Here is a 10,552-nt window from a genome sequence, read left to right on the forward strand (position 1 = left end):
CCTCTCTGCTCCCAGTCTGTAACCAGCCGCTCCTCTCTGCTGCAACACTGTAACCAGCCGTTCCTCAACTATGCCTCTGTAAAAAGCCGCTCGTCTCTGCTCCCACTCCGTCAACAGCCCCTCCTCTCTGCTCGCACTCTGTAAACATGAGCTCCTCTCTGCTCCCACTCAGTAACCAACCGCTTCTCTCTGCACCCACTCTAACCAGCCGCCCCTCTCTGCTCCCACTCTGTAACCAGCCGCTCCTCTATGCTGCAACTCTAAAACCAGCCGCTCCTCATTCTCTGCCTCTGTAAACAGCCGCTCCTCTCTGCTCCCGAACTGTAACAAGCCGCTCCTCTCTGCTCCCACTCTGTAAACAACCGCTCCTCTCTGCTCCCACTCTGTAAACAACCGCTCCTCTCTGCTCCCACTCTGTAACCAGCTGCTCCTCTCTGTTCCCGCTCTGTAACCAGCCGCTCCTCTCTGCTCCCGCTCTGTAAACAACCGCTCCTCTCTGCTCCCGCTCTGTAACCAGCCGCTGCTCTCTTCTCCCAGTCTGTAACCAGCCGCTCCTCTCTGCTCCCACTCTGTAACCAGCCGCTCCTCGCTGCTGCAACTCAGCAACCAGCCGCTCCTCATTCTGTACCTATGCAACCAGCCGCTCCTCTCTGCTCCCGCTCTGTAACCAGCCGCTGCACTCTGCTCCCACTCTGTAACCAGCCGCTCCTCTCCGCTCCCGCTCTGTAACCAACCACTCCTCTCTGCTCCCACTCTGTAACCAGCCGCTGCTCTCTGCTCCCACTCCAACCAGCCGCTCCTCTCTGATCCCACTCTGTAAACAGCCGCTCATCTCTGCTCCCGCTCCGTCAACAGCTCTTCCTGTCTGCTCCCACGCTGTAAGCAGCCCCTCCTCTCTGCTGCAACTCTGTAACGAGCCGCACCTCATTCTCTGCCTCTCTAACCAGCCTCTCCTCGCTGCACCCACTCCGCAAACAGCCCCCCCTCTCTGCTCCCACTCTAAACAGACGCTCCTCTCTGCACCCACTCCGTAAACAGCCGCTCCTCTCTGCTCCCAATCTGTAACCAGCAGCTCCTCTCTGCTCCCATTCTCAACAGACGATCCTCTCTGCTCCCACTCTGTAAACAGCCGCTCCTCTCTACTCCCGCTCTGTAAACAGCCGCTCCTCTCTGCTCCCACTCCGGAACCAGCCGCTCCTCTCTTCTCCCACTCTGGAACTTGCCGCTCCTCTCTGCTCCCACTCTGTAACCAGCCGCTCCTCTCTGCTGCAAATCTATAACCAGCCGCACCTCTCTTCTCCCACTCTTTAACCAGCCGCTCCTCTCTGCTACCACTCTGTAAACAGCCGCTCCTCTCTGCTCCCACTCCGTCAACAGCCCCTCCTCTCTGCTCCAACTCTGTAACCAGCCGCTCGTCATTCTGTGCCTCTGTAACCAGCCGCTCCTCTCTGCTCCCACTCCTTAAACAGCCCCTCCTCTCTGCTCCCACTCTGTAAACAGTAGCTCCTCTCTGTTCCCACTCTGTAACCAGCCGCTTCTCTCTGCTCCCACTCTGTAACCAGCCGCCCCTCTCTGCTCCCACTCTGTAACCAGCCGCTCCTCATTCTCTGCTTCTGTAAACAGCCGCTACTCTCTTCTCCCGAAATGTAACAAGCCGCTGCACTCTGCTCCCACTCTGTAACCAGCCGCTCCTCTCTGCTCCCACTCTGTAACCAGCCGCTCCTCTCTGCTCCCACTCTGTAAACACCCGATCCTCATTCTGTGCCTATGTAACCAGCCGCTCCTCTCTGCTCCCACTCTGTCAACAGCACCTCATCTCTGCTCCAACTCCGTAAACAGCCGCTCCTCTCTGCTCCCAGTCTGTAACCAGCCGCTCCTCTCTGCTGCAACACTGTAACCAGCCGTTCCTCAACTATGCCTCTGTAAAAAGCCGCTCGTCTCTGCTCCCACTCCGTCAACAGCCCCTCCTCTCTGCTCCCACTCTGTAAACAGTAGCTCCTCTCTGCTCCCACTCAGTAACCAACCGCTTCTCTCTGCACCCACTCTAACCAGCCGCCCCTCTCTGCTCCCACTCTGTAATCAGCCGCTCCTCTATGCTGCAACTCTAAAACCAGCCGCTCCTCATTCTCTGCCTCTGTAAACAGCCGCTCCTCTCTGCTCCCGAACTGTAACAAGCCGCTCCTCTCTGCTCCCACTCTGTAAACAACCGCTCCTCTCTGCTCCCACTCTGTAAACAACCGCTCCTCTCTGCTCCCACTCTGTAACCAGCTGCTCCTCTCTGTTCCCGCTCTGTAACCAGCCGCTCCTCTCTGCTCCCACTCTGTAACCAGCCGCTCCTCTCTGCTGCAACACTGTAACCAGCCGTTCCTCATTCTATGCCTCTGTAACCAGCCGCTCCTCTCTGCTCCCACTCCGGAACCAGCCGCTCCTCTCTTCTCCCACTCTTTAACCAGCCGCTTCTCTCTGCTTCCACTCTGTAACCAGCCGCTCCTCTCTGCTCCCACTCTGTAAACAACCGCTCCTCTCTGCTCCCACTCTGTAAACAACCGCTCCTCTCTGCTCCCACTCTGTAAACAGCCGCTCCTCTCTGCTCCCGAACTGTAACAAGCCGCTCCTCTCTGCTGCAACTCTGTAACGAGCCGCACCTCATTCTCTGCCTCTCTAACCAGCCTCTCCTCGCTGCACCCACTCCGCAAACAGCCCCCCCTCTCTGCTCCCACTCTAAACAGCCGCTCCTCTCTGCACCCACTCCGTAAACAGCCGCTCCTCTCTGCTCCCAATCTGTAACCAGCCGCTCCTCTCTGCTCCAGCTCTGTAACCAGCCGCTCCTCTCTGCTCCCATTCTGTAAACAGCCGCTCCTCTCTGCTCCCACTCTGTAACCAGCCGCTCCTCTCTGCTCCAGCTCTGTAACCAAACGCTCCTCACTGCTCCCACTCTGTAACCAGCCGCTCCTCTCTGCTCCTACTCTAACCAGCCGCTCCTCTCTGCTGCAACTCTGTAACCAGCCGCTCCTCATTCTCAGCCTCTATTACCAGCCGCTCCTCTCTGCTCCCACTCCCTAAACAGCCCCTCCTCTCTGCTCGCACTCTGTAAACAGTAGCTCCTCTCTGCTCCCACTCAGTAACCAACCGCTTCTCTCTGCACCCACTCTAACCAGCCGCCCCTCTCTGCTCCCACTCTGTAACCAGCCGCTCCTCTATGCTGCAACTCTAAAACCAGCCGCTCCTCATTCTCTGCCTCTGTAAACAGCCGCTCCTCTCTGCTCCCGAACTGTAACAAGCCGCTCCTCTCTGCTCCCACTCTGTAAACAACCGCTCCTCTCTGCTCCCACTCTGTAAACAACCGCTCCTCTCTGCTCCCACTCTGTAACCAGCTGCTCCTCTCTGTTCCCGCTCTGTAACCAGCCGCTCCTCTCTGCTCCCGCTCTGTAAACAACCGCTCCTCTCTGCTCCCGCTCTGTAACCAGCCGCTGCTCTCTTCTCCCAGTCTGTAACCAGCCGCTCCTCACTGCTCCCACGCTGTAACCAGCCGCTCCTCTCTGCTCCCACGCTGTAAACAGCCCCTCCTCTCTGCTCCCACTCCGTCAACAGACCATCCACTCTGCTCCCACTCTGTAACCAGCCGCTCATCTCTGCTGCAACTCTGTAACCAGCCGCTCCTCATTCTGTGCCTCTGTAACCAGCCGCTTCTCTCTGCTCCCACTCTGTAACCAGCCGCCCCTCTCTGCTCCCACTCTGTAACCAGCCGCTCCTCATTCTCTGCTTCTGTAAACAGCCTCTACTCTCTGCCACCGAAATGTAACAAGCCGCTGCACTCTGCTCCCACTCTGTAACCAGCCGCTCCTCTCTGCTCCCACTCTGTAACCAGCCGCTCCTCTCTGCTCCCACTCTGTAAACACCCGATCCTCATTCTGTGCCTATGTAACCAGCCGCTCCTCTCTGCTCCCACTCCGTCAACAGCCCCTCCTCTCTGCTCCAACTCCGTAAACAGCCGCTACTCTCTGCTCCCAGTCTGCAACCAGCCGCTCCTCTCTGCTACAACACTGTAACCAGCCGTTCCTCATTCTATGCCTCTGTAAACAGTCGCTGTTCTCTGCTCCCACTCTGTAACCAGCCGCTCGTCTCTGCTCCCACTCTGTAACCAAACGCCCCTCTTTGCTCCCACTCAGTAACCAGCCGCTCCTCTCTGCTCTCACTCTGTAACCAGGCGCTCCTCTCTGCTCCCACTCTGTAAACAGCCCCTCCTCTCTGCTCCCACTCAGTAACCAGCCGCTCCTCTCTGCTCCCGCACTGTAACCAAACGCCCCTCTTTGCTCCCACTCTGTAAACAGCCGCTCCTCTCTGCTCCCACTCTGCAACCAGCCGCTCATCTCTGCTGCAACTCTGTAACCAGCCGCTCCTCATTCTGTGCCTCTGTAACCAGCCGCTCCTCTCTGCTCCCACTCCCTAAACAGCACCTCCTCTCTGCTCCCACTATGTAAACAGTAGCTCCTCTCTGCTCCCACTCTGTAACCAGCCGCCCCTCTCTGCTCCCGCTCTGTAAACAACCGCTCCTCTCTGCTCCCACTCTGTAACCAGCCGCTGCTCTCTGCTCCCACTCTGTAACCATCCGCTCCTCATTCTGTGCCTATGTAACCAGCCGCTCCTCTCTGCTCCCACTCAGTCAACAGCCCCTCCTCTCTGCTCCCACTCTGTAACCAGCCGCTCAACTCTGTAACCAGCCGCTCCTCATTCTGTGCCTCTGTCATCAGCCGCTCCTCTCTACTCCCACTCCATAAACAGCACCTCCTCTCTGTTCCCACTCTGTAAACAGTAGCTCCTCTCTGCTCCCACTCTGTAACCATCCGCTTCTCTCTGCTCCCACTCTAACCAGCCGCCCCTCTCTGCTCCCACTCTGTAACCAGCCGCTCCTCTATGCTGCAACTCTGAAACCAGCCGCTCCTCATTCTCTGCCTCTGTAAACAGCCGCTCCTCTCTGCTCCCGAACTGTAACAAGTCGCTCCTCTCTGCTCCCACTCTGTAAACAACCGCTCCTCTCTGCTCCCACTCTGTAAACAACCGCTCCTCTCTGCTCCCACTCTGTAACCAGCTGCTCCTCTCTGTTCCCGCTCTGTAACCAGCCGCTCCTCTCTGCTCCCGCTCTGTAAACAACCGCTCCTCTCTGCTCCCACTCTGTAACCAGCCGCTGCTATCTTCTCCCAGTCTGTAACCAGCCGCTCCTCTCTGCTCCTACTCTGTAACCAGCCACTCCTCTCTGCTGCAACACTGTAACCAGCCGTTCCTCATTCTGTACCTATGTAACCAGCCGCTCCTCTCTGCTCCCACTCTGTAATCAGCCGCTTCTCTATGCTACCACTCTGCAACCAGCCGCTCCTCTCTGCTCCCACTCCGTAAACAGTCGCTCGTCTCTGCTGCAACTCTGTAACCAGCCGCTCCTTATTCACTGCCTCTGTAAACAGCCGCTCCTCTCTGCTCCCGCTCTGTAACCAGCCGCTCCTCTCTACTCCCGCTCTGTAAACAGCCGGTCCTCTCTGCTCCCACTCCGGAACCAGCCGCTCCTCTCTTCTCCCACTCTTTAACCAGCCGCTCCTCTCTGCTTCCACTCTGGAACCAGCCGCGCCTCTCTGCTCCCACTCTGTAACCAGCCGCTCCTCTCTGCTGCAAATCTATAACCAGCCGCTCCTCTCTACACCTACTCTGTAACCAGCCGCTCCTCTCTGATGCAACTCTATAACCAGCCGCTCCTCTCTGCTCCCACTCTGTTACCAGCCGCTCCTCTCTGCTCCAACTCAGTAAACAGCCGCTCCTCTCTGCTCCCACTCTGTAAACAGCCGCTCCTCACTGCTCCCGCTCCGTCAACAGCCCTTCCTCTCTGCTCCCACTCTGTAACCAGCAGCTCCTCTCTGCACCCACTCCGTCAACAGCCCCTCCTCTCTGCTCCCACTCCATAAACATCCGCTCCTCTCTGCTCCAACTCCGTAAGCAGCCGCTCCTCTCTGCTCCCACTCTGTAAAAAGCCGCTCCTCTCTGCTCCCACTCCGTCAACAGCCCCTCTTCTCTGCTCCGGCTCCGTCAAAAGCCCCTCCTCTCTGCTCCCACTCTGTAACCAGCCGCTCCTCTCTGCTCTCGCTCTGCAACCAGCCGCTCCTCATTCTGTGCCTCTGTAGCCAGACGCTCCTCTCTGCTCCCACTCCGTAAACAGCCGCTCCTCTCTGCTCCCACTCTGTAAACAGTAGCTCCTCTCTGCGCTCAGTCTGTAACCAGCCGCTTCCCTCTGCTCCAACTCTGCCACCAGCCGCTCCTCTCTTCTGCAACTCTGAAATCAGCCGCTCCTCATTCTCTGCCTCTGTAAACAGCCGCTCCTCTCTGCTCCCCGTCTGTAACCAGCCGCTGCACTCTGCTCCCACTCTGTAACCAGCCGCTCTTTTCTGCTCCCGCTCTGTAACCAGCCGCTCCACTATGCTGCCACTCTGTAACCAGCCGCTGCTCTCTGCTCTCTCTCTGTAACCAGTCGCTCCTCTCTGCTCCAACTCTGTAACCAGCCGCTCCTCTCTGCTCCCACTCTGTAACCAGCCGCTCCTCATTCTCAGCCTCTATTACCAGCCGCTCCTCTCTGCTCCCACTCCGTCAGCAGCCCCTCCTCTCTGCTCCAACTCCGTAAACAGCCGCTCCTCTCTGCTCCCACACTGTAAACAGCCGCTCTTCTCTGCTCCAACTCCGTCAACAGCCCCTCCTCTCTGCTCCCACTCTGTAACCAGCCGCTCATCTCTACTGCAACTCTGTAACCAGCCTCTCCTCATTCTGAGCCTCTGTAACCAGCCGCTCCTCTCTGCTCCCACTCTGTAACCAGCCGCTCCTCATTCTTTGCCTCTGTAACCAGCCGCTCCTCTCTGCTCCCATTCCGTGACCAGCCGCTCCTCTTTGCTCCCACTTTGTAAAGAGTAGCTCCTCTCTGCTCGCACTCTGTAACCAGCCGGTTCTCTCTGCTCCCACTGCACTCTGCTACCGCTCTGTAACCAGCCGCTCCTCTCTGCTCCCACTCTGTAACCAGCCGCTGCTCTCTGCTCCCACTCTGTAAACAGCCGCTCCTCTCTGCTCCCACTCTGTAACCAGCCGCTCCTCTCTGCTCCCGCTCTGTAACCAAACGCTCCTCTCTGCAACCAGCCGCTGCTCTCTGCTCTCACTCTGGAACCAGTCGCTCCTTTCTGCTCCCACTCTGTAAAGAGCCACTCCTCTCTGCTCCCACTCCGTAACCAGGCGCTCCTCTCTGCTCCCACTCTGTAAACAGCCCCTCCTCTCTGCTCCCACTCTGTAACCAACCCGCTCCTCACTGCTCCCACTCTGTAACCAGCCGCTCCTCTCTGCTGCAACTCTAACCAGTCGCCCCTCCTTCTCAGCCTCTGTAACAAGCCGCTCCTCTCTGCTCCCACTCTGTAAACAGCCGCTCCGATATGCTCCACTCTGTAACCAGCCGCACCTCTATGCTCCCACTCATGTAACCTGCCGCTGCTCTCTGCTCCCATTCTGTAACCAGCCGCTCCTCTCTGCTCCCACTCTATAACCAGCCGCTCCTCTCTGCTCCCACTCTGTAAACAGCCGCTCCTCTCTGCTCCCACTCTGTAACCAGCCGCTCCTCTCTGCTCCCACTCTGTAACCAGCCGCTCCTCTCTGCTCCCGCTCTGTAACCAACCGCTTCTCTATGCTCCCACTCTGTAACCAGCCGCTGTTCTCTGCTCCCACTCTGTATCCAGCCGCTCTTCTCTGCTCCCACTCTGTAACCAGCCGCTCCACTCTGGTGCCACTCTGTAACCAGCCGCTCCTCTCTGCTCCCACTCTGGAAATAGCCGCTCATCTCTGCTCCCACTCTGTAACCAGCCGCTCCTCTCTGCTCCATCTCTCTAACCAAACGCTCCTCTCTGCTCCCACTCTGTAACCAGCTGCTCCTCACTGCTCCCACTCTGTAACCAGCCGCTCCTCTCTGCTCCCACTCTGTAACCAGCCGCTGCTCTCTGCTCTCACTCTGTAACCAGCCGCTCCTCTCTGCTCCCACTCTGTAACCAGCCGCTCCTCTCTGCTCCCACTCAGTAACCAGCTGCTCCTCACTGCTCCCACTCTGTAACCAGCCGCTCCTCTCTGCTGCAACTCTGTAAACAGCCGCTCCTCATTCTCAGCCTCTGTAACCAGCCGCTCCTCTCTGCTCCCACTCTGTAAACAGCCTTTCCAATATGCTCCACTCTGCAACCAGCCGCTCCTCTATGCTCCCACTCATGTAACCAGCCGCTGCTATCTGCTCCCACTCTGTAACCAGCCGCTCCTCTCTGCTCCCACTCTGTAACCGGAGATGAGGGGTTTGCATTTTGAAGATACATCGAGTAAGTAGTGCCTATACACATTGGAGTTGAGAAGAATGAGAAGTGATCTTCTCGAAACATATAAAATAAATACAGGGCTCGACAAGGAGGATGCAGAGAGGATATTGCCACTCATAATGGAAAATAAATCTAGGGGACATAGTCTCAGAATAACGCAACCCCCATTTAAAACTGAGATCAGGAGGAATTTCTTTTCTCAGAGGGTTGTATATCTGTGGAATTATCTGCCCCAGAGAGCTATAGAGTCTGCATCATTGAATATATTCAAAGCGTAGATAGACAGATTATTGAGCGATAAAGGAATAAAGGGTTATGCGGAGCGGGCAGGGAGGTGGTGCTCTGTCCATGACCAAATCAGCCATGAACTTATTTGATCGTATTTCATGGCGCAGCAAGTTCGAGGTGCTAAATGACAAGTCCCTAATTCTATTTCTTATTTTTTTATGTTCTTATGAGATTTAGCCTGCATCTCACTACTTGCTGTACTGCCCTGGGAATGTTTGATTGGAACCTTTTGAAGGAGCTTTACTCTGTATCTAAATGGTGCTGCAACTGCCCTGCGAGTATTTGATGTGACAGTTTCGACTGAGATGTAATCTGTGTCAAACCCTTGTTCACATTATCCAGCGAGTGTTTGATGTGACAGTGTAGAGTGAGCTTTGCTCTTTATCTAAACCGAGCTGTACCTGCATTGCTAGTGTTTGATGGGAGAGTACAGAGCGAGCTTTACTCTCTATCTTACCCGTGCTGAACCTATCCAGGGAGTGTTTGATGGGACCGTGTTGAGGGATCTTTGCTCTGAATGTAACCGGTGGTTTAACACCCCTTGGATTGCTTGATGCGATATCGAGGAGGTAGCTTTTCTCTCGACCTTACCGGTGCTGAATCTATCCAGGGAATCTTTAATGGGATAGTTTAGCTTCGGCTTTAGTCTGTCTTTAACCCGAGCTGTACCTGCACTGGAAATGTTGATTGGGCAGTGTAGAGTTAACTTTACTTTTTATCTAAGCCATGCTGTCCGTGTCCTTGTAATGCGTGATGGCACAATTTAGAATGAGCTTTACGCTGAACATAATTAGCCCTGCGAGAGTTTGATGGGACAGCGGAGAAAGATCGTTATTTATATAATAGCCGTGCTGTACCTGCTCTGCGACTGTTTAATGGGACAGTCTCGAGGGAACATTGCAATGATTGTAACCGGTGCTTTACCTGCCATGTGATTGCTTGATGCAAAATCGGAAAGGGAGTTTTACTCTGTATCCAACACGTCCTGTAACTGCACTCGAAGAGTTTGATGAGACAGTGTCGAGGGAGCTTTACTCTGTATCTAACCCGTACTGCACATTCCCTGCGACTGTTTGTTGGGACAGTGTAGGGGGAGCATTAAGCTGAATGTAAGCCGTGCTCTGCCTGCCCTGGTATTGTGTGATGCGAGTGAGCAAGAGAGCTTTACTTTGTTGCTGAACCCCTGGTCGACCAGCCTTGAGTATTTTTGATGGGGACACAGCAAAGGGAGCTTTATAGTATCAGAGAATCATCGATATTAGCAGCAAAGCAGGACGCCATTTCGGCCCATCCTGTCCGCGCTGGGCGACCAATCTCTATCCAGTCTAATCTCACTTTCCAGCCTTTGATCCGTAGCCATGTAGGTTATGGGTCTTTTAGGGCGCATCCAAGTATGTTCTACATGTGGTGAGGTTTCGTGCCTCTCAGCAGTGATTTCCCGACCCCCACCACTCACTGGGTGCAGACATTGCCCCTCATATCTCATCATATCTCCCACCAATTACTTTAAATCTATCCCCCTGGTTGTTGACCACTCTGCCAAATGAAACCGATCCTTCCTATTATTCTATCCAGGCTGCTCATAATTTTACACAGCTGAATCAGGTCTCCCCTTAACCTCCGCTGTTCCCAACAAAATAGATCCAGCATCTCCAATATTTCCTCATAGCTAAAGTTTTCGAGCCCAGGCAACATTCTAGTAAATCTCATCTTTCCTGCTGCTGCCAAACAGGGTTTTATAAAGTTGAAGCCTAACCTCCTTGCTCTTGTATTCAATACTTCGACTTATCAAGCGAAGTGTTCCATGTACCTTAACCGAAGATTCCACTCCACCTTGTTCGACTTTTCACTCGACCAAGTTCGTCCCATTATCCGCAATTCTGCTCTCATCGTTT

The sequence above is a fragment of the Pristiophorus japonicus genome, unplaced genomic scaffold (assembly GCF_044704955.1).
Source record: "Pristiophorus japonicus isolate sPriJap1 unplaced genomic scaffold, sPriJap1.hap1 HAP1_SCAFFOLD_107, whole genome shotgun sequence".
Lineage (NCBI taxonomy): Eukaryota > Metazoa > Chordata > Chondrichthyes > Pristiophoridae > Pristiophorus > Pristiophorus japonicus.